Here is a 25,869-nt window from a genome sequence, read left to right on the forward strand (position 1 = left end):
CTTACCGTAACCCTAACCCTCACCCTAACCCTAACGCTCACCCTAACCCTAAACCTCAACCTAACCCTTACACTCACACTAACACTAAGCGTAACCCTAACACTAACTCTCACACTAACACTCACCCTAAACATCAACCTATCCCTAACCTTAACCCTAACCCTCATCCTAACCCTCACCCTCAGCCTAACCCTAAGCCTAAGCCTAACCCTAACCCTAACCCTCAGAGTCACCCTCACCCTAACCATAACCCTACTCGTCACCCTCACCTTCAACCTCACCCTAACCCTAACCCAAACCCTCAAACCAACCCTCACCCTCAACCTCACCCTAACCCTCATCCCAAACATAACCCTAACCCTAAACCTCACCCTAATCCTCACCTAACACTAACCCTCACCCTAACCCTAACCCTGACCCTAAACCTAACCCTCAACCTACCCCTTACCCTCAACTTAACACTAAGCCTAACCCTAACACTAACCCTCACACCAACCCTAAACCTCAACCTCAACCTAACCCTCACCCTAGCCCTAAAACTAACCCTCAACCTAACCCTCACCCTTACCCTAGCTCTCACACTAACCCTAATCCTAACCTCTACCCTCACCCTAAACCTAACCCTCAACATAACCCTAACCCTAACCCTCATCCAACCCTCACCCTAACCCTAACCCTAACCCTCACCCTAACCCTCACCCTATCCTAACCCTAACATTCACCCTAAACCTCACCCTAACCCTAATGCTAACCCTAAACCTTACCCTCACCCTAATCCTCAACCTAACCCTTAACCTCACCCTAACCCTAACTCTAACACTAACCCTCAACCTCACCCTAAGCCTCACCCTAAACGTAACCCTCACACCAACACTTACCCTCACGCTAACCCTCACCCTAATGCTAACCCTAACGCTAAACCTCACCTAACCCGCAACCTCACCTTAACCGTAACCCTAACCCTAACAATAACCCTAACCCTAAACCTAATCCTTACCCTAACCCACACACTCACCCTCACCTTCACCCTAACCCTAACACTAACCCTCTCCATAACCCTAATCCTCACCCTAATCCTAACCCTCACACTAACCCTAACACTTACCCTCACCCTAACCCTCACTCTAACCCTAAACCTAACCCTAAACTTCACCTTAAGCCTTACCCTAAACCCAACAGTAACGGTAACCCTCAAACTAACCCTGAACCTCACCCTAAACCTAACCCTACCCCTCACCCTAACCATCATCCTAACCCTAACCCTAACCCTCACCCTAATCCTAAACCTAACCCTAAACCTCACCTGCACCCTAACACTCACACTCACCCACACCCTCACCCTTAGACTCAAACTCACCCTAACCATCACCCTATCCCTAACCCTCAATCTAACTCTAAGCCTATCACTCCCCCTAATCATAACCCTCACCTTCACCCTCACCCTCAGCCTAAACCTAACCCCAATCCTAACCCTAACCCTAACCCTCACCCTCACCATAACCCTAACCATAATGCTCACACTCAACATAACCAAAACCCTCACACTCACCCTCACCCTCAGCTTAAACCTAAACCTAACAATAACCCTAACCCTAACCCTCATACTCACCCTCACACTAAACCTAATCCTAACACTAAACTTAACCCTCTAACTCACGCTCACCCTCACCCTCACCCTAAACCTAACCCATACCCTCAACCGAACCCGAACCCGAACCCTCACCCTAAACCTCTACCTAAACATCACGGTAAACCTAACCATCACCCTAACCCTTAGCCTAACCCTACCCCTAACTCTAACCCTCACCCTAACCCTAACCTCCAACCTTAACCTAACCCTCACCCTAACACTAACGCTAATCCTCACCCTAACCCTAACCTCCAACCTTAACCTAACCCTCACCCTAACACTAACGCTAACCCTCACCCTAACCCTAACCAACATGCTCACAGTCACCCTCAGCCTAACCCTAACCCTTAACCTAACCCTATCCCTAACCCACACACTCACTCTCACCCTAAACCTAACCCTAAGTCTCACCCTCACCCTCAAACTCAACCTAACCCTAACCCAACCCTCAACTGAACCCTCACCCTCAGACTCACCCTAACCCTCACCCTCACCCTAAACATCACCCTAAACCTAACCCTCACCCTTACCCTCACCCTAGCCCTAACCCTCATACTAACCCTAAACCTCAACCTAAACCTAACCCTCAACCTAACCGTTACCTCACCCTAACACTAAGCCTAAACCTAACATGAACCCTCACTGTAACCCTAAACTTTACCCTAATCCTAACCTTCACAATAACCCTAACCCTCACCCTAACCTTAACCCTAACCCTACCACTCACCCTAACCCTCACTCTAACCCTAAACCCAAACCTAACCCTCAACCTCACCGTCACCCTAACACTCACCTAAACCTAAATCTCACCCAAACCCCACACCTCATACTCTTCCTTACCCTCACCCTCACTCTAACACTCACCTTCATCCTCATCCTAACCCTCACCCTAACCCTAACCCTATCAGTCACCCTCACCCTCACCATCAGCCTAACACTAAACCTAACAGTCCTCCTAACCTTAAACCTCACCCAAACCCTCAGCTTAACGCTAAACCTAACCCTCACTTTCACCCTAACCCAAACCCTCACCGACACCCTAAAATTCACCCTAACCCTAATCCTAACCCTACCCCTCTCCCTAACCCTAACCCTAACCCTCACCCTAAAACTTACCCTCAGCCTAACCCTCATCCAAACTCTAAACCTAAACCTAACCCTCACCTAAAACATCATCCTAACCCTAAACCTAATGCCAACCCTCAAACTAACCCTAACCCAAATCCTAACCCTAACCCTACTCCTCATCCTAACCATCATCCTAACCCTAACCCTAACCCTCACCCAGCCCTAAACCTAACACTAAACCTCACACGCACCCTAACACTCACGCTCACCCTCACCCTAACCATTACCCTATCCCTAGCCCTCACTCTAACCCTAAGCCTAACACTCACCCAGCCCTAAACTTCACGCTAACTATCACCCTCAGCCTAACCCTAACCCTAATCCTAACCCTAAAATTCACGCTAACGCTCACCCTACCCCTAATCCTCAACCTAACCCTAATCCTACCCCTCATCCTAAGCATCATCCTAACCATAAACCTAACCCTCACCCTCACCCTAAACCTAACACTTACACTCACCCGCACCATAACACTCACCCTAGCCCTCACCCTAACACTCACCCTCACCCTAACCTTCACCCTATCCCTAACACTCACCCTCACCTTAAGCCTAACCCTCGCCCTAACCCAAAACTTCACCCTCAACCTCACCCTCAGCCTAACCCTAAGACTATTCCTAACCCTAACCCTCACCTTAACCCACACCCTCACCCTAAACCTAACCCTCACTCACCCTAACCCTAAACCTCACACTCACCCTCACCCTCACCCTCAGCCTAAACCTAAGCCTAACCTTAACCCTAACCCTAACCCTCACATTCACCCTCACCCTAAACCTAACCCTAACACTCAACCGAACCCTAACCCTTAGCCTAACCCTCACCCTAACCCTCAACCTCACCCTCACTCTCAGGCTCATCCTAACACCAATCCTAACCCTAACCCTCACACTCAACCTTATCCTCACCCTCACCCTAACCATAAGCCTAACAATAACCCTAATCCTAACCCTGTACCTAACCCTCACCCTAACCCTAACACTCACACTAAGACTTTCCCTCACCCTCACCCTCATCTTAACCCTAAGCCTAACCCTAACCCTCACCCTAACACTCACCTTAACACTAAACCTAAACCTAAACCTCAATCTAACAGTAACTCTAACCCTCACCCTTACTTTATCCTCAACTTAACCCTAACCCTCACATTAACCATAAGGCTCACCCTAAATCTAACCCTACCCCTCACCTTAACCCTCACCCTAATTCTAACCTAAACCCCTAACCTAACCCTCTCTCTAAACCTAACCATAACCCTCTCCCTCACCCTAACCCTCACCTAATCCTCACCCTAACCCTAAACCCTACCTAACCGAGACCCTGACCCTCAACCTGGCCCTCACCTTCACCCTAACACTCACCCTCACTCTACCCCTCACCCTAACCATAACCCTAATCCTAAACCTCACACTTACCCTCAACCTCACCCTCAGCCTAACCCTAACCCTAAAGCTAATCCTAACCATAACCCTCACCATCAACCTAACCCTCACCCTTAACACTTACGCTCATACTCAAACTAACCCTAACCGTAACCCTCACACTAAACCTAACCCTCACGGTAAACCTAACCCTAACCCTCACCATATCCCTCTCTGTAAACCTAACCCAAATCCTCACCCTAACCCTAATCATCACCCTCATCGAGCCATCACCCTAACCCTAACCCACAGCCTAAAACTCAACCTCACCCCACCCTCAAACTAACACTAAGGCTAACTCTCACCCTAACCCTAACCCTCACCCTAAACCTAACCCTCACCCTATCCCTCAACATAACCCTAACCCTAAGAATCACCCTCACTCTCACCTTAACCCGAACCCTAATCCTAAACCTCAACCTAAACCGAACCCTTACCCTAACTCTAATACTCACCTTAAAAGTTACAATCACCCTAACACTAAGCCTCCTACTAACCCTAACATTCACCCTAAGCCTAACCCTAACCCTAACCCTAAACCTCACCCTCACCCTAAACCTAACCCTATACCTAACCCACACCCTCACCCTCACCCTCAACCTCACCCTCACCCTAAACCTAACCCTAACAATAACCCTAACCCTAATCCTAAACCTAACCCTCACCCTAACCCTAACCCTCTTGCTAACCCTCATCCTCACCCTCACCGTCACCCTTAATTCATCCTCACCCTATCCGTAACCCTCACATTAACCCTAATGATCACCCTAAACTTAACAGTACACCTCACCCGAACCCAAACCCTAACCCTAACCCTAACCCTAAACCTAACCCTCACCTAAACCTAACCGTAACCCTCACCATCACCCGAACCCTCACCCTAAACCTAACACTCACCCACACCCTAAACCTAAAGCTCACCCTCACCCTAACCCTCACCAAATCCTCATCCTAACCTTAACCATTATCTAACAAAGACCCTCAACTTCACCCTAACCTTCACCCTAACCCTCACCCTCACCCTAGCCCTCACCCTAAACGTAACCGTAACCCTAAACCTCACCCGCACCCTCACCCTCATGCTCAGTCTTACCCCAACCCTACCCCTAATCCTAAACCTAACCCTCAACCTCATCATAACCCTCACCACAACCCTTACCCTCACCCTCACCCTACCCCTAACCTTAACCCTCACACTAAACCTAACCCTCACCCTAAACCTAATGCTACCTCTCACCCAAAACCTAAACCTAAACCTAACCCTAACCCTCACTCTAACGCTAACCCTAACCCTAACCCCAAACCTAACCCTAACCCCAACCCTAACACTCACCCTCACCATCACCCTAACACTCACCCTAACCCTCACCCTTACCCTCACCCTAATTGTAACCCTAACCCTAACCCTCACCCTCAGCCTAACCCTCACCCTGAACCTTAACCTCACCCTCACCCTAACCCTAAACCTCACCCTAACCCTAACCCTAACCCTAAACTTCACCCTAGCCTTCACCCTTACCCTAATTCTAACCCTCACCCTCAACCTAACCCTAACCCTCATCCTCACCCTAAACCTCATATTAACCCTAACCCTAATCTGCAATCTAACCATCACACTAACCCTAACAGGAACCCTTAACGTAACCCTCACCCTAACCCAAACCCTCACCCTTATCTTCAACCTCAACCTCAGCCTAACCCTCACCTTTACCCTTACCATCACCCTCACCCTCACCCTAACCCTCACCTTCACCGTCACCTGCAGCATAACACTAACCCTATCACTATTCCTAAACCTAAACCTCACCATCACCCTAAGCATCACCCTAATTCTTACCCTCCCACTAATCCTAACCCTAACCCTAACCCTAACTCTCACACTAAACCTAACCCTCACCCTAACCGTAACCCTACCCCTTATTCTAACCCTCACCTTAACCTTAACACTAACCCTCACCCCAACCCTTACCCTAAACCTCACCGTCATCCTAAACCTGACCCTAACACTAACAATAACCCTAACCCTCACCCTCACCCTAACCCTCACTCTAATCCTAACCCTAAACCTCAGCCAAACCCTCACCCTAACCCTAAGCATAACCATAAACCTAACCCTCACACTAACACTCACCCTAAACCTAACCCACACCCTAACCCTAAAACTCACTGTAATCCTCACCCTAACCCTCAATTTCACCCACACCCTCACCCTAACCCTCACCCTAACCCTAATGCTAACTCTGACACTCACCCTAACCCTCATGCTATCACTTACCCACACCACAAAACTAACCTTAACCTTAAACCTCACCCTCACCCTAAACCTCACCCTAACCCTAAAACTAATCCTAACCCTCACCCTCACTCTAACCCTAACCCTAGCCCTAACCCTCACCTAAACCTAACCCTAAACTTCAACGTCACCCTAACCATCACCATCAACCGAACCCGAACCCTAACCCTAACCCTCACCCACACCCTAACCCTCAAGCTCACCCTCACCCTAAACCTCACCTAATCCTCACCCTAACCCTAAACATTAACTAACCAAGACCCTCATCCTAACTCTCAACTTCACCATAACCCTCACCCTCACCCTAGCCCTCACCCTAAACATAACCATAACCCTAACACTAAACCTTACGCTCACCCTCACCCTCACCCTCAGCCTAAACCTAACCCTATCCCTAATCCTAACCCTAACCCTCACCCTCACCCTAACGCTCACCATAACCCTTAACCTCACCCTCACCCTCACCCTAACCGTAACCCTCACACTAAACCTAACCCTCAACCTAAACCTAATCCTACCCCTCACCCTAACCCTCACCCTAAACTTAACCCTAACACTAACCTTCACCCTCAAGCTAGCCCTCACCCTAACCCTAATTCAAACCCTAACCCTCATCCTCACCATAAACCCCACATTAACCCTAACCCTAATCCTCAATCTAACCCTAACCCTAACCCTTCCCCTAACTCTCAACCTCAGCCTAACCCTCAACGTTACTCTTACTGTCATGCTTACCCTAACACTCACCCTAACCTGAACCCTCATCCTAAACCTATGCCTAAGCCTAAACCTACCCCTATCCCTCAGCTTCACCTTAGCTCTAACCCTAATCCTAATCCTAACCCTAACCCTAACCCTAATCCTAACCCTAACCGTAAGGCTAACCATCACCCTAAGCCTAATCCTCTCCCCCACCGTCACCCTCAGCCTAACCCTAAGTCTAAGCCTAATCCTAACCCTAACCCTCACACTCACCCTCACCCTAAACCTAATCCTAACACTAAACCTAACCCTAAACCTCAACCTAAACCTCACCCTAAACCTAACACTAACCCTAACCATAACCCTCACCCTAACCCTCCCCCTCAACCTAACTCTAACTCTAAAACTTACCCTCACCCTATCCCTAATCCTAACCTTAAACCTAACCTCACCCTAACCCTAACTCTAACTCTCATCCTCACCCTCACCCAAACCATAACTATAACCCTAACCCTAACATTAACACTAATCCTAAACCTAAAACTAACCTGAACCCTAACCCTAACCTTCACCCTCAGCCTCACCCTCACTGCAAATTTAACCCTAACCATAACACTTACAATGGCCCTAACCCTAATCTTAACCATCTCCCTCACCCTAACCCTAAGCCTAACCCTCACCCTCACCCTAACCATAACCCTGACCCTCACTGTAACCCTAACCTTCATATTAACCCTCACCCTAACCCTAAACCTAACCCTCACCCTAACCCTTAACCTCACCCTAATCCTAACACTAAGCCTAACCTAAACCTCACCCTAAACCATACACTCATCCTAATCGTAACCCAAACCCTAAAGCTCAACCTAACCCTCACCGTAACCCTAACCCTAAACCTAACCCTAAACCTCACATTAAACCTAACTCTCACCCTAACCGTAACCCTACCCCTCACCCTAAACCTCATGCTAGCTCTAAACCTCACACTTACCAGAACCCTAACCCTAACCCTAACCTCGCCTTCAAGCTTAGTCTAACCCTAACCCTAAGCCTAACACTTACACTAACCCTAAGCCTAAACCTTTCCATAACCCTAAAACTTAACTTCACGCTCTCCCTCAGCCTAACCCAAAGCCTAACCCTAACACTAACCCTCACAATCACCCTCACCCTAACCCTAATCCTAAACCTATCCCTAAACCTAACCCTAACCCTAGCCCTAATGCTAACCCTAACCCTAACGCTAACACTAACCCTAACCCTAACCCTCACCCTAACAGTCACCCTAACCCTAACACTAACCCTAAAACTCACAGCCACCCTAACCCTAACTCTAACGCTAACCCTAACCTTAAATCATACCCTAACCCTAACCCTGACCTTCAACCTCAACCTCACCCTCACAATAAACTTAACCCTAACCCTAACCCTAACAATAACACTAACCCTAACACTAAACCTCACACTAACCATATCCCTCACCCTAACTCTAACCCTCACCCTAGAACTTAACCGCACCCTAACACTAACCCTTCCACTAACCCTAACCCTCACCATAACCCTAAACCTCATCCTAACCCTAGCCCTAACCCTAACGCTCACCATAACCCTAATTGTAACCCTAACCCTCACCCTAACCCTAACCCTGATCCTCACCCTACACCTCAAACTAACCCTAAAACTAATCCTCAATCTAACCCTCACCCTCACACTAAACCTAACCCTAACCCTTCCCCTAACCCTCACCCTAATCCTAACCCTCAACCTAACCCTAACCCTCACCCTCACCGACAACCTCAGCCTAACCCTAAGCCTAACCCTAAACCTAAACCTAACCCTAAACCTCACACTCACCTTCTCCCTAACCCTAATCCTAATTCTAACCCTAACCCTAACACACACCCTCACCCTAACCCACAGGCTAAACCTAAAACTAACACTAACATTAACCCCAACCCTCACCCTAAACCTATCTCTAACCCTAACCCTCAAACTCACCCTGACCCTATCCCTAACCCTAACCCTAAACCTCACCCTAACCCTAACTCTAAATCTCAACCTCACCCTAGCCCTCACCCTAACCCTAGTCCTAAAACTAACGCTAACCCTCACCGTAACCCTACCCTAATCCTCATTCTAACAATAACCCTCACCCTCAACCTAACCCTCAGCCTAACCCTAACCCTAACCCTAAACCTAACTCTAACCCAAACACTCACCCTCACCCTAACACTAATCCTAACAATAAACCTAACCCTAACCTGCACCCTTACCCTCACCCTAACCATAAACCTAAAATTAACCCTAACCCTGACCCTCATCCTAACCCTCACACTAACCCTAACTCTAACCCTAAACCTCACACTCACCCTAACCATAATTCAAACTCTAACCCTAACCCTAAACCTTACCCTAACACTAACCCTCACCCTCACCCTCACTGTAACCCTAAAGTTAAGCCTAAAAATAACCCTAAACCTAACCCTAACCCTCACCCTAACCATAACCCTCACCCTAAACCTAACACTCACCCTAACACTTGCCCTCACCCTTACCCTAACCCTAACTCTAACACTAACTCTGACAGTAACCCTAAATCTCACCCTAATCCTAAACCTCACCCTAAACCTAACCTCACCCTCACCCTAGCCCTCAACCGAACCCTAATTCTAATCCTAACCCTCACCCTAATCTTAACCCTCATCCTCACCCTAAAACTCCCACTAACCCTAACCCTAATCCTCAATCTGACCCTCACCCTCACCCTAACCGTCACCCCAACCCTTATCCTAACCCTCACCCTAATCCTAACCATCACCCTTAGGGGAACACAACTTCAGACTAACCCTCAACTTTACTCTTACCATCACCCTCACCCTAACCCTCACCCTAAATCTAACCCTCATCCTAACACTCACCCTAACCCTAACCCTATCCATCAACCTAACACTAACCCTCACCCTCACCCTCACCCTCAGCCTAACCCTGAGCCTAAGCCTAATCCTAAACATAACCCTCACCATCACCCTAGCCCACACCCTAACCCTCATCCAAACCATAACCCTCATCTCTACCTTCACCCTAAACCTTAAACCTAAACCTCACACTAACCCTAACCCTAACCCTCAACCTAACCCTAACACACACGCATACAGTAACCCTAACCCTAACACTCAGCCTAACCCTAAACCTAACCCGAACCCTAAACCTTACACTAAACCTAACCCTAACCTTAACCCTCACCCTAGTCCTCAACCTAACCAGAATCCTAACCCTATACCTCATCTGAACCCTCACCCTAACCCTAACCCTAACACTCACCCTAACCCTAACCCTCCCCTAACCCTCAGCCTAACCCTAAGCCTAAGCCTAACCCTAAACATAACCCTCACCCTCACCCTCACCCTAACCATAATCCTAAATGTAATCCTGTTCCTAAACCTAACCCTCACCCTAACCCTCACCCTAACCCTAACCTTAACACTAATCCCAACACTAACCCTCACACTAGCCCTCACCCTATCCCTAACTCTAACCCTAAACATCACCCTCACCCTAACACTAAACCTCACTTTCAACCTCACCTGAAACCTAAGCCTAACCCTAACCCTAACACTAACCCTCACACTCACCCTCACCCTAACCCTAAACCTAATCCCATTCCTAACCCTAAACCTCACCCTAACCCTAACCCTCACCCTAACCCTAAACCTAACACTAACGCTAACTCTAACCCTTACCCTAACCCTACCCCTCATCCTAACCATCATCCTAACCCTAACCGTAACCCTCACCCAGCCCTAAACCTAACTCTAAACCTCACCCGCACCCTAACACTCACGCTCACCCTCACCTAACCATCACCCTATCCCTAGCCCTCACCCTAACCCTAAGCCTAACCCTCACCCTAACCCTAAACTTCACCCTCACTATCACCCTCAGCCTAACCCTAACCCTAATCCTAACACTAAACTTCACCCTAACACTCACCCTACCCCTAACCCTCACCCTAACCCTAACCCTACCCCTCATCCTAACCATCATCCTAACCTTAAACCTAAACCTCAACCTCACCCTAAACCTAACCCTTAACCTCACCCGCACCATAACACTCACCCTAACCCTCACCCTAACACTCACCCTCACCCTAACCATCACCCTATCCCTAACCCTCACCCTCTCCCTAAGCCTAACCCTCACCCTAACCCTAAACCTCACCCTCACCCTCACCCTCACCGTCAGCCTAACCCTAACCCTAATCCTAACCCTAACCCTAACCTTAACCCTCACCCTCACCCTAAACCTAAGCCTAACATTAACCCAAACCCTAACCCTCACACTCACCCTCACCCTAAAAATAAGGCAAACCCTCAACCAAGCCCTCACCCTCACCCTCACGGTAACCATCACCCTCACCCTAAACATCACACTAAACCTAAGCCTCAGTCTAACCCTTAGCCTAACCCTCACCCTAACCCTCACCCTCACCCTCACCCTCAGGCTCACCCTAACCCCAATCCTAACCCTAACCCTCACACTCACCCTTATCCTCACCCTCATCCTAACCGTAACCCTAACAATGACCCTAACCCTAACCCTGAACCTAACCCTCACCCTAACCCTAACCCTCACGCTAACCCACGCCCTCACGCTCACCCTAATCTTAATCCTAAGCCTAACCCTAACCCTCACCCTAACCCTCACCTTAACACTAAACCTAACCCTAAACCTCATTCTAACAATAACCCTAACGCTCACCCTTACTTTATCCCCACCCTAACCCTAACCCTCACATTAATCATAATGCTCAATCTAACCCTAACCCTACCCCTCAACCTAACCCTCACCCTAATTCTAACCTTACCCCCTAACCTAACCCTCTCTCTAACCCTAACCATAACCCTCACTCTCACCCTAACCCTCACCTAATCCTCACCCTAACCCTAACCCCTACCTGAGACCCTCACCCTCAACCTCGCCCTCACCTTCACCCTAACACTCACCCTCACCCTACCCCTCACCCTAAACCTAACCCTAATCCTAAACCTCATACTCACCCTCACCCTCACCCTCAGACTAACCCTAACCCTAAAGCTAATCCTAACCATAACCCTCACCATCACCCTAACCCTCACCCTTAACACTTACCCTTACCCTAACCCTAACCCTAACCCTAATCCTCACACTAAACCTAACCCTAACCCTCTCTGTATCCCTCTCCCTAAACCTAAACCTAACCCTCACCCTAACACTAATCATCACCCTCATCTAGCCATCACCCTAAACCTAACCCACACCCTAAACCTCACGCTCACCCCACCCTCAAACTAACACTAAGAATAACTCTCACCCTAACCCTAACCCTCACCCTAAACCTAACCCTCACCCTATCCCTCAACCTAACCCTAACTCTAAGAATCACCCTCACTCTCACCTTAACCCGAACCCTAATGTTAACCCTCAACCTAAACCTAACCCTCACCCTAACCCTTACACTCACCCTAACACTAATCCTAACCCTAACACTAAGCCTCACACTAATAACACTCACCCTAAGCCTAACACTAACCCTAACCCAAACCCTCACCCTCACCCTAAACCTAACCCTAACCTTAACCCACACCCTCACCCTCACCCTAAATCTAACCCTAACAATAACCCTAACCCTAATCCTAAACCTAACCCTCAACCTTAGCCTAACACTCACGCTAACCCTAGTCCTCACCCTTACCCTCACCTTAACCCTAAGCCTAATCCTAACCCTCACCCTCACCCTCACCTTAACACTAAAGCTAACTCTAACCCTCACCCTAACAATAAACCTAACCCTAACCCTCACCCTAACCGTCAACCTTACTTTATCCTCACCCTATCCCTAACCCTCACATTAACCCTAATGCTCACCCTAAACTTAACAGTACACCTCAACCGAACCCGAACCCTAACTCTAACCCAACCCTAAACCTAACCCTCACCTAAACCTATACCTAACTCTCAACGTTACCCTAACCCTCACCATCACCTGAACCCTCACCCTAACCCTAACACAAACCCACACCCTAACCCTAAAGCTCAACCACACCCTAACCCTAATCTAATCCTCACCCTAACCTTAACCATTAGATAACAAAGACCCTCACCCTCACACTAACCTTCACCCTAAACCTCACTCTCACCCTAGCCCAAACCCTAAACGTAACCGTAACCCTAAACCTCACCCGCACCATCACCCTCATGCTCAACCTTACCAGAACCCTACCCCTAATCCTAGCCCTAAACCTCAACCTCATCATAGCCCTCACCATAACCCTTACCCTCACCCTCACCCTACACCTAACTGTAACCCTAACACTAAACCTAACACTCACTATAAACCTAACCCTACCCCTCACCCCAATCCTTGACCTAAACCTAACCCTAACCCTCACCTTAACGCTAACCCTCACCCTCAACCTAGCCCTCACCCTAATCCTAACCCTCATGCTAAAGCTCACCTTCACACCACCCTCAAACTAACCCTAACCCTAACACTAACCCTAATCCTAACACTCACCCTAACCCTAACCCTCAACCTAACTCTAACCCTCATCATAACCCGAAGCCTAACCCTCCCCCTCACCCTAACCCTAAATTTAACCCTACCATAACCCTCACCCTAAGACTCACCCTAACACTAACCCTAACCCTAACCCTCACCCTTACCTTAACCCTCACCCTAAACCTTCACCTCATCTTCACCCTAAACCTCACACTAAACCAAAACCTCATTCTAACTCTAACCCTAACCGTCACCCTCACCCTCACCCTCACGCTAACCCTAACCCTAACTCTCACCCTAACCCTAAAACTCACTCTAACCCTAAACCTAACCCTCACCCTCACCACAACCCTACTGCTAACTATAACATTCAGCCTATCTCTCACGATATCACTTACCCACACCATGAACCTAAACCTAACCCTCACCCTCACCCTCACCCTAAGCCTCACCCTAACCCTAACCCTAATCCAAACACGAAACCCTTAACCTAGCCCTAGACTGAACCCTAACCCTCACCCGAAACCTTAACCCTAAACCTAAACCTAACCCTCAAGCTAACAGTCACCTTATCCCTCACCCTATCCCTAACCCTATTCCTCACCCTAACCCTCACCCTAAACCTTATCCTCACCCTCACCCTAACCCTAACCCTAACGCTAACCCTCAGAATAAATCTAACCTCACCCTAAACCTAACCTTATCCTTCACCCTAACCCTCATCCTAAACCTAAACCTAACCCAAAACCTCTCCCTAACCCTAATCCTAACCCTAACCCTCACCTTCATCATAATTCTAACCCTAACTCTAACCCTAACTCTCACCCTCACCCTCACCCTCAGCCTAACCCTAACCCTCACACTAACCCTAATGCTCACGCTAACCCTCAACCTAATCCTCACACTAACCCTAACACTAACCCTTACACTAACCCTAACCCTAAACCTCACCAAAACCCTCAATAACCCTAAACCTAGCCTTAACCCTAACTCTTACCCTTACCCTAACACTAACCCTAATCCTCACCCTTACCCTAACCCTCACCCTAACACTAAGCCTAACCCTAAACCTTACACTCACCCTAACACTAAGCCTAACCCTAACACCAAACCTCACACTAACCCTTAATCTCAGCCTAAACCTAACCCTCAACCTAAACCTAACCCTAACTCTAATCCTCACCCTCACCTTATCCCTCACATTAACCCTTTTCCTAACCCTAACCCTAACCCTCACCCTAACCCTAACCCTCTCCCTTTCCGTAACCCTCACCCTCACCAAAAACCTCACCGTTACCCTTACCTTACCCTCAACCTAACCCTCACACTAACCCAAAACCTCACACTAACCTAACCAAAACACTCACACTAAAACTCACCCTAACACTAATGCTAACCCTAACACTCACCCTCAGCCTAAACCTCACCCTAACCCTTAACCTCACCCTAACCCTAACCCTAACCCTCAACCTCACCCTAAACCTCACCCTAAGCCTAACCCTCACCCTAACCCTTACCCTCACAATAACCCTCACCCTAACCCTAACCCTAAGCTAACCCTTAACCTCCCCCTAACACTGACTCTCACCCTAACCCTAATCTAAACCCAAACCCGCAACCTAACCCTCACACTAACCCTAACCCTAACCCTAACCTTCACAGTTATCCTAACCCTCACCCTAACCTTAACCCTACCCCTCACCCTAAACCTCATCCTAACTCTAATCCTAAACCTAACCCTAACCCTAAACCTCACCCTAACTCTAACACCCACCCTCACCCTCACCCTCAACATAACCCTAAACCTAACCCTAAACCTAAAAATAAACCTAACCCTAACCCTTATCCTAACCCTCACCCTAACCATAATGCTAACCCTAACACACACCCTGACCCTAATTCTCACCCTAACACTTATCCTCACCCAAAACCTAAACCTATCCCTAACCCTCAACCTAACCTTTACCCTCAACCTAACACTAAGCCTAACCCTAACACTAACCCTCACACTAACCCTATACTTCACCCTCACCCTAACCCTAACTCTAACCTTCACCCTAAACCTCACCCACACCCTAGCCCTCACCCTAACCCTAATCCTAACCCTAACCCTCACCCTAAACCTAACCCTCAACCTAACCCTAACCCTCACCCTCATCTAACCCTCACCCTAAACCTAACCCTAACCCTCATCCTAACCCTCACCTTAACCCTAAGCCTCACCTTAACCGTAACCCTAACCCTAACCCTAACAATAAACCTAACGCTAAACCTAAACCTAATCCTAAACATAACTCACGCCCTCAACCTCAACTTCACCCTAAACCTAACCTTCACCCTTTCCATAACCCTAATCCTCACCCTAACCCTAACCCTCACACTCACCCAAACCCTCATCCTAAAACTTACCCTCACCCTAACCCTCACCATAACCCTAAACCTAACCCTAACCCTCAACTTAACCCTCACCCTAACCCCAAACATAATGGTAACCCTCAAACTAAACCTGAACCTCACCCTAACCCTAACCCTACCCCTCATCCTACCCATTATCCTAACCCTAACCCTAACCCTCACCCTAACCCTAAACCTAACCCTAAACCTCATCCGCACCCTAACACTCACCATCACCTTCACCCTCACCCTAAGCCTCACCCTCACCCTAAACATCACCCTATCCCTAAACGTCACCCTAACCCTAAGCCTAACACTTACCCTAAACATAACCCTCACCCTCACCCTCACCCTCAGCCTAACCCTAAAATTAATCCTAACCCTAATCCTCACCCCAACCCTAACCCTAATGCTCACACTCAACTTAACCCTAACCCTCACACTCACCCTCACCCTCAGCTTAAACCTAAGCCTAAAAATAACCCTAACCCTCACACTCACCCTCTCCCCAAAACTAATCCTAACCCTAAACCTAGCCTTCTCATTCAACCTTATCATCACCCTTATCCTAACCCGAAACCTAACCCTCAAACGAACCCTCACCCTCACCCTCACACTAACTCTCTCCCTCAACATAAACATCACCCTAAACCTAACCCTCATCCTAACAGTTAGCCTAACCCTCACCCTAACCCTAACCCTCACCCTCACCCTCACCCTCAGGCTCACCCTAAACCTCATCCTAACCATAACCCTCACCTTCATCCTCACCCTAAACTGAACTGTAACCCTCACTCTAACCCTAACAATAACCCTAACCCTAACCCTAATCTTAACCCTCACTCTCACCCTAACAGTAAAACTAAGGGAAACCCTCACCCTAAACCTAACCCTAACTCTAAACCTCACCAGCACCCTCACCCTCACCCTCAGCCTAAATCTAACCCTATCTCTAATCATAAACTTAACCCTCACCCTCACCCTAACCCTCACCATAACCCTTACCCTCACCCACACCCTAACCTTAACCGTAAACCTCACACTAAACCTAAACCTTACCTTAACCCTCACCCTAAACATAATCCTAACCCTCATCATAACCCTACAGTTCACCCTCAACCTAGCCCTCACCCTAACCCAAAGCCTCACCCTAAACCTCACCCTCACACCAGCCTCAAATTAAACTTAACCCTAACACTCACCCTAACCCTAACCCTCAGCCTAGCCCTCACCCTAAGCCTAAACCTAACCCATCATCCTCACCCTCATCCTCACTCTCAGCGTAACACTAATCCTATTCATATTCCTAAACCTAAACCTCACCCTTACCCTAATTCTTACCCTCACACTAATCCTAACCCTAACCCTAACTCTCACACTAAACCTAACCCTCTTCATAACTGTAACCCTAACACTTACCCTAAACCTCACCCTAACCCTAACCCTAACCCTCATCCTAAACCTCAATGTCACCCTAAACCTGACCCTAACCCTAATCCTAACCCTAACCCTCACCCTAAACTTAACCCTCACCCTCACCCTAAACCTCACCCTAATCCTAACCATAATCCTCAGCCTAACCCACACCCTAATCCTAACCCCAACCCTAACCCTAAGCCTAAACCTCACCATAACCCTAATCCTAACCTCCACCGTAACCCTAATGTTCACCCTAACCCTAACCCTCATGCTCATACTCACCCTCTCCTTCAACCTAAGCCTAAGCCTAACCCTCACCCTCACCCTCACCTTAACACTAATCCTAACCCTAAACCTCACTCTAACAGTAACCCTAAACCTCAGCCTCACCCTAACCCTCACCCTTACTTTATCCTCACCCTAACCCTAACCCTCACATTAACACTAATACTCACCCTAACCGTAACCCTACCCCTACCCCTAACCCTCAACCTTACTTTAACCCTAACCCTAAACCTCACCTAACCCTAACCCTAACCCTCACCTAACCCTAACGCTAACCTTCAACCTCACCCTAACCCTCACCATCACCCGAACCTGCACCCTCACACTAACCCTCACCTAATCCTCACACTAACCCTAACATTACCTAACCAATACCCTCACCCTCACACTCACCTTCACCCTTACCCTCACCCACAGCCCAGCCATCACCCTAACCGTAACCGTAACACTAAACCTCACCCGCACCCTCATCCTCACCCTCTGCCGAACCCTAACCCTATCCCTAATCCTAACCCTAACCCTCACACTCAACCTCAACCTCTCCATAACCCTTACCTCACCCTAACCCTAACCGTAACCCTCACACTAAACCTAACCCTCACCCTAAACCTAACCCTACCCCTCTCCCTTACCCTCACATTAAACCTAACTCAAACCCTCATCCTAAACCTAACCCTCACATTCACCCTAGCCCTCACCCTAACCCTTTCCCTCACCCTAAATCTCAACCTCATACCACCCTCAAACTAACCCTAACCCTAACCCTCACCCTAACCTTAACCTCACCCTAACCCTAACCCTCACTCTAACCCTCACCCTAACCCTAAACCTAAAACTCACACTCACCCTCACCCTCATCATCACCCTCAGCATAACACTAATCATAACCCTAATCCTAACCCTAAACCTCACCCTCACTCTAACCGTCACCCTAATTCTTACCTTCACACTAATCCTAACCCTAACCCTAACCCTAACACTCACAATAAAACTAACCCTCACCCTAACCATAACCCTACCCCTTACCCTAACCCTCACCCTACACCTAATCCAATCCCTAACCCTAACCCTCACCCTAACCCTCACCCTAACCCTAACCCTAACCCTCACCCTTACCCTAAACCTCACCCTAAGCCTTAACCTCATCCTCACCCTAAACCTCACACTATACCCAACCCTCACCCTAACTCTAACCCTAACCATCACCCTCACCCTTACCATCACGCTAACACTAACACTAACCCTCACCCTAACCCTAAAACTCACCTAAACCCTAACCCTAACCCTCACCCTAACCTTCACTCTAACTCTAATGCTAACACTAACACTCATATTAACCCTCATGCTATCACTTACCCACACGAAAAACCTAAACCTAACTTTAACCCTCACCCTCACCGTAACCCTCAACCTAACCCTAACCCTAACCCTAATCCGAAACCCTCACCCTAACCCTAACCCTAACTCTAACACTTATCTTAACGCTAACCCCCAACCTAGCGCTAACCCTTACCCTAACCCTAACCCTAACCCTCACCTAACCCTCAGCCTAACCGCAACCCTAATCCTGACCCTCACCCTAACCCTAACCCTCACCCTAACCCTTGCCCTCGCCCTAATACTAAGCTTAACCCTAACACCAACCCTACCACTAACCCTAAACCTCAGCCTAAGCCTAACCCTCACCCTAAACCTAACCCTAACCCTAACCCTCACACTCACCTTAGCCCTTTGCTAACCCTAACCCTCACTCCAACACTAACCCTCACCCTTACCATAACCCTCACCTCACCAAAAACCTCACCCTTACCTTTACCTTGCCCTCACCCTAAACCTTACCCTAACCCTTACCCTAACCATCACAATAACCCTAACCCTCACCCTAACCTTAACCCTAACACTCACCCTAAACCTCATCCTAACCCTAACCCTAAACCTAACCCTAACCCTAAAACTCACCCTAACCCTAACCCTCACCCTCAACGTAAACATAAACCTAACCATAAACCTAAAAATAACACTAACCCTAATGTTTACCCTAACCTTCACCCTCATCCTAACCCTAACCCTAACCCTAACCCTCCCCTTACCCTAACATTCAACCTAACCCTTACCCTCACCATAACAGTAAGCCTAACCCTAACACTAACTCTCACAATAACCCTCATCCTAAACATCACCCTATCATTAAACCTAAACCTAACCCTCACCCTAACCCTCAGCCTAATACTAAGCCTAAGCCTAACCCTAACCCTCACCCTAAACCTAACCCTAACACTAACCCTCACCCTAAACCTAAACCTAACCCTCACACTAACCCTAACCCTCACCCTAACCCTAACCCTAAACCTCAGCCTAACCCTCATCCTAACCCTTAACTTAACCCAAACCCTCACATTATCCCTAACCTTAACCCTAAACCTAAACCTCATCTTAACCCTAACATTCACCTAACACTCAGCCTAACTGTAACCCTAATCCTGAAACTCACCCTAAACCTAATTCTCACCCTAACCCTTGCCCTCACCCTAACACTAAGCCTAACCCTAACACCAACCCTCCCACTATCCCTAACCCTCAGCCTAAGCCCAAACCTCACCCGAAACCTAACCCTAACCCTAACCCTCACACTCACCTTAGCCCTCACACTAACCCTATTGCTAACCCTAACCCTCACTCTAACACTAACCCTCACCCTTACCGTAACCCTCACCTCAACAAAAACCTCACCGTTACCTTTAACTTACCCTCACCCTAAACCTCACCCTAACCCTAACCCTAACCTTCACAATAACCCTAACCCTCACCCTAACCTTAACCCTAACACTCACCCTAAACCTCATCCTAACCCTAACCCTAAACCTAACCCTAAACCTAAACCTCACCCTAACCCTAACTCTCACCCTCAACGTAACCATAAACCTAAAAATAACACTAACCCTAACCTTTACCCTAACCCTCACCCTCACCCTCACCCTAACCCTAAACCTAACCCTCCCCTTATCCTAACATTCAACCTAACCCTTACCCTCACCATAACGGTAAGCCTAACCCTAACATTAACTCTCACACTAACCCTCATCCTAAACATCACCCTATCATTAACCCTAACCCTAACCCTCACCCTAACCCTAACCCTCAGCCTAATCCTAAGCCTAAGCCTAAACCTAACCCTAACCCTCACAGTCACCCTCACACTAACCCCAACCCTAAGCCTCAAACTCACCCTCAACCTCACCCTAACCCTAACCCAAACCCTCAAAACAACCCTTACGCTGACACTCACACTAACCCTCTCCCTCACCCTAAACATCAGCCTAACCCTAACCCTCACTTTAATCCTCAGCACAACCCTAACCCTCACACTAACTGTAACCCTCAACCTAACCCTAACCCTCAACCTAACCCTTACCCTCACCCTAGGCCTAACCCTAACACTAAGGCTCACACTAACTCTTAACCTCACCATAACCCTAACCCTCACCCTAACCCTAACCCTAACCCTCTCCCTAACACTACCCCTCACAATAACCCTAATCCTAACCCTAACCCTCACCCTAAACCTAACCCACAACCTAACGCTAACCCTCACCCTCATCTAACCCTCATCCTAACCCTAACCCTACCACTCACCCTAACCCTCAACCTCACCCTCATCCTAACCCTAACCCTCAACCTAAACCTCACCCTCACCATAGCTTTCACTTTTACCGTAACCCTCAAACTCACCCTAACACTCAGCCTTACCCTTATTCTTACCCTCATCCTAACCCTCACCCTAACCCTAACCCTCATCCTAACTTAACCCTAACCCTCACCCTAGCCCTCACCCTAACCCTATGCTAAACCTAACCCTCACCCTAACCCTAACCCTTAACCTCATCCTAACCCTAACCCTAAAACTAACCCTCACCCTCACCCTAAACCTCACCCTAACCCTAACCCTCATCCCAACACTTACCCTCACCCTAACCCTCAACCTAACCCTAACGCTAACGCTAAACCTCACATCACCCGCAACCTCACCCTAACCGTAATCGTAACCCTAACCCTAACAATAACACTAACCCTCACCCTAACCCTAACCTCACACTCACCCTAACCCTCACCCTAAAACTTATCCTCACCCTAACCCTCACCCTAACTCTAAACCTAACCCTAAGCCTCACCCTAACCCAATCCCTAACCATAACCCTTAAACTAACCCTGAACTTCACCCTAACTCTAACCCTGCCCCTCATCCTAACCATCATCCTAACCCTAACTAAACTCCCACCCTGACCCTGAAACTAACCCTAAACCTCACCTGCAACCTAACAGTCACGCTCACGCTCACCCTCACCCTAACCCTAAGCATAACACTCATTCTAACCCTAACCGTCACCCTCATCTAACCCTCAGCCTATCCCTAACCCTAACCCTAACGCTCACACTCACCCTAACCCTAACCCTCACACTCAACCTCACCCTCAGCTTAAACCTAAGCCTAACAATAACCCTAACCCTAACCCTCACAATCACCCTCAACCTAAGCTTAACCCTAACCCAAAAGCTATCCCTCACCCTCACCCTCACCCTAAACCTAACGCAAACTCCCAAACGAACCCTCACCCTCAAACTCAAACTAACCCTCACACTCAACCTAAACTTCAACCTAAACCTAACCCTCACCCTAACCCTTAGCCTAACCCTCAACCTAACCCTAATCTTCACCCTCAACCTCACCCTCAGGCTCACCATAACCCTAATCCTAATCCTAACACGAAACCTCACCCTCACCCTCAACCTAAACCTATCCTTAACCCTGACTGTCACCCTAACCGTAACCTCCAACCTAACCCTAACCCTCACCATAAACCTAAAGCTAACCCTCACCCTAACCCTAACCCTCACCCTCACCCTCACCCTCAGCCTAAGCCTAACACTATCCCTCACCCTCACACTCACCATGACCATAAAACTAACCCTAAGCCTCACCCTCACTCTCAACCTCAGCCTAACCCTATCCCAAACACTCACCCGAAACTTCACCCTCACCCTAACCTTTATCCTCACCTAAACCTAACACTCACCCTAAACCTAGCCCTCACATTAACCCTAACCCTCACCCTAACCCTACCTCTCAACCTAACCCTTACCTCACCCTAACACTAAGCCTAACCCTAACTTGAACCCTCACAGTAACCCTAAACCTCATCCTAACCCTCACAGTAACCCTAACCCTCAGCCTAACCCTCACCCTAACCCTAAGCATAACCATAAACCTAACCCTCACCCTAACACTCACCCTAAACCTAACCCTCACCCTAACCTTAAAACTTACTGTAATCCTCACCCTAACACTCACCCTAAACCTAACCCTCACCCTAACCTTAAAACTCACTGTAATCCTCACCCTAACACTCACTCTCGCCCGCACCCTCACCCTAACCCTCACCCTAACACTAATGCTAACTCTAACACTCACCCTAACCCTCATGCTATCACTTACCCACACCACAAACATAACCTTAACCTTAAACCTCACCCTCACCCTAAACCTCACCCTAACCCTAAACATAATACTAACCCTCACTCTCACTCTAACCCTAACCCTAACCCTAACCCTCACCTAACCCTAACCCTAACCTTCAACATCACCCTAACCCTCACCATCACCCTAACCATAACCCACACCCACACCCAAACCCTCAAGCTCACCCTCACCCTAAACGTCACCTAATCCTCACCCTAACCCTAAACATTACCTAACGAAGACCCTCAGCCTAACCCTCAACTTCACCCTAACCCTCACCCTCACCCTAGCGCTCACCCTAACCATAACCCTAACCCTAACCCTAAACCTTACGCTCACCCTCACCCTCACCCTCAGCCTAACCCTAACCCTATCCCTAATCCTAAGCCTAACCCTCACCCTCACCCTAACCCTCACCATAACCCTTAACCTCACACTCACCCTCACCCTAACGGTAACTCTCACACTAAATCTAACACACACCCTAAACGTAACCCTACCCATCACCCTAACCCTCACCCTAAACTTAACCCTAACCCTAACCTTCACCCTCACGCTAGCCCTCACCCTAACCATAATTCTAACCCTAACACTCATCCTCACCCTAAACCTCACACTAACCCTAACCAAAATCCTCAATCTAACCCTAACACTAACCCTTAACCTAACCCTCAACCTCAGCCTAACCCTCACCGTTACTCTTACCATCATGCTCATCCTAACCCGAACCCTCATAATAACCCAAACCCTAACCCTAACCCTATCCATCACCATAACACTAACCCCAACCTAACCATTACCCTCATCCTAAACCTATGCCTAAGCCTAACCCTAAACCTATCTCTCACCCTCACCTTAATCCCCACCCTAACCCTAATCCTAACCCTAACCCTAACCCTAACCCTCACCCTAAGTCTAATCCTTTCCCCCACAGTCACCCTCAGCCTAACCCTAAGTCTAAGCCTAATCCTAACCCTAACCCTCACACTCACCCTCACCCTAAACCTAATCCTAACCCTAATCCTAACCCTAAACCTCAACCTAAACCTCGCGGTAAACCTAGCACTAACCCTAACACTAACCCTAACCATAACCCTCACCCTAACCCTCCCCCTCAACCTAACTCTAACTCTAAACCTCACCCTCACCCTATCCCTAATCCTAACGTTAAACCTAAACCTCAACCTAACCCTAACCCTAACTCTCACCCTCACCCTCAACCAAACCGTAACTATAACCCTAACCCTAATCCTCATTCTAACAATAACCCTCACTCTCAACCTAACGCTCAGCCTAACCCTAAGCGTAACAATAAATCTAACCCTAACCCACACACTCACCCTCACCCTAACACTAATCCTAACCATAAACCTAACCCTAACCTTCACCCAAAACCTCACCATAAACATAAACCTAAAATTAACCCTAACCCTAACCCTCATCCTAACACTCACCCTAACCCTAACTCTAACCCTAAACCTCACACTCACCCTAAACCTAATTCAAACCCTAACCCTAAACCTAAACCTCAACCTAACCCCAACCCTCACTCTCACCCTCATTATAAACCTAACTGTAAACCTAAAAATAACCCTAAACCTAACCCTAACCCTCACCCTAACCATAACCCTCACCCTAAACCTAACACTCACCCTAACACTTACCCTCACCCTTACCCTAACCCTAACTCTAACATTACCCCTGACAGTAACCCTAAATCTCACCCTAACCCTCACCCTAACATTTACCCTCACCCTAACAATAACCCTAACTCTAACACTAACCCTCACAGTAACCCTAACTCTCACCCTAACCCTAAACCTCATCCTAACCCTAACCCTCACCCTCACCCTAGCCCTCAACCTAACCCTAATTCTAACCCTAACCATCACCCTAATCTTAAACCTTAACCTCAACCTAAATCTCACACTAACCATAACCCCAACACTAACAATAACCCTAAACCCAACCCTAAACCTCACCCTAACCATAACCCTCACCCTAATCCTAAACCTCACCATAACACTTACCCTCACCCTAACACTAACCCTCACACTAATGCTAAACCTCAACATGACCCTAAACCTCACCCTAAATCTAACCCTAACCCTCAACCTAACCCTAACTCTAACCCTAATCCTCACTCTAAACGTAACCCTCATCCTCACTCTAAACCTCACCCTAACCCTATCCCTCAAACTTACCGTAACCCTCACCCTCAGACTAACCCTCACCTTTAACCTCACTGACACCCTCACCCTAACCCTCACCCTAACCCGAAACTTAACCCAAAACCTAACTCTCAACCTATCCCTAAACCTTAAACTCTCCCTAACCCTAACCCTAACCCTCACCCTAAACCTAAACCTCACCCTCAACCTAATTCTCAGCCTAACCCTAAGCCTAACGCTAAACCTAACCCTAACCCACACCCTCACCCTCAACCTAACCCTAATCCTAACCATAACCCTAATCATAAACCTCAACCTAACCCTAAACCTAAAACTAACCCTAACCCTAACCCTCATTCTATCCTTCAACCGA

The sequence above is a fragment of the Dipodomys merriami genome, unplaced genomic scaffold (assembly GCF_024711535.1).
Source record: "Dipodomys merriami isolate MVZ:Mamm:240054 unplaced genomic scaffold, mDipMer1.0.p SCAF_118, whole genome shotgun sequence".
Lineage (NCBI taxonomy): Eukaryota > Metazoa > Chordata > Mammalia > Rodentia > Heteromyidae > Dipodomys > Dipodomys merriami.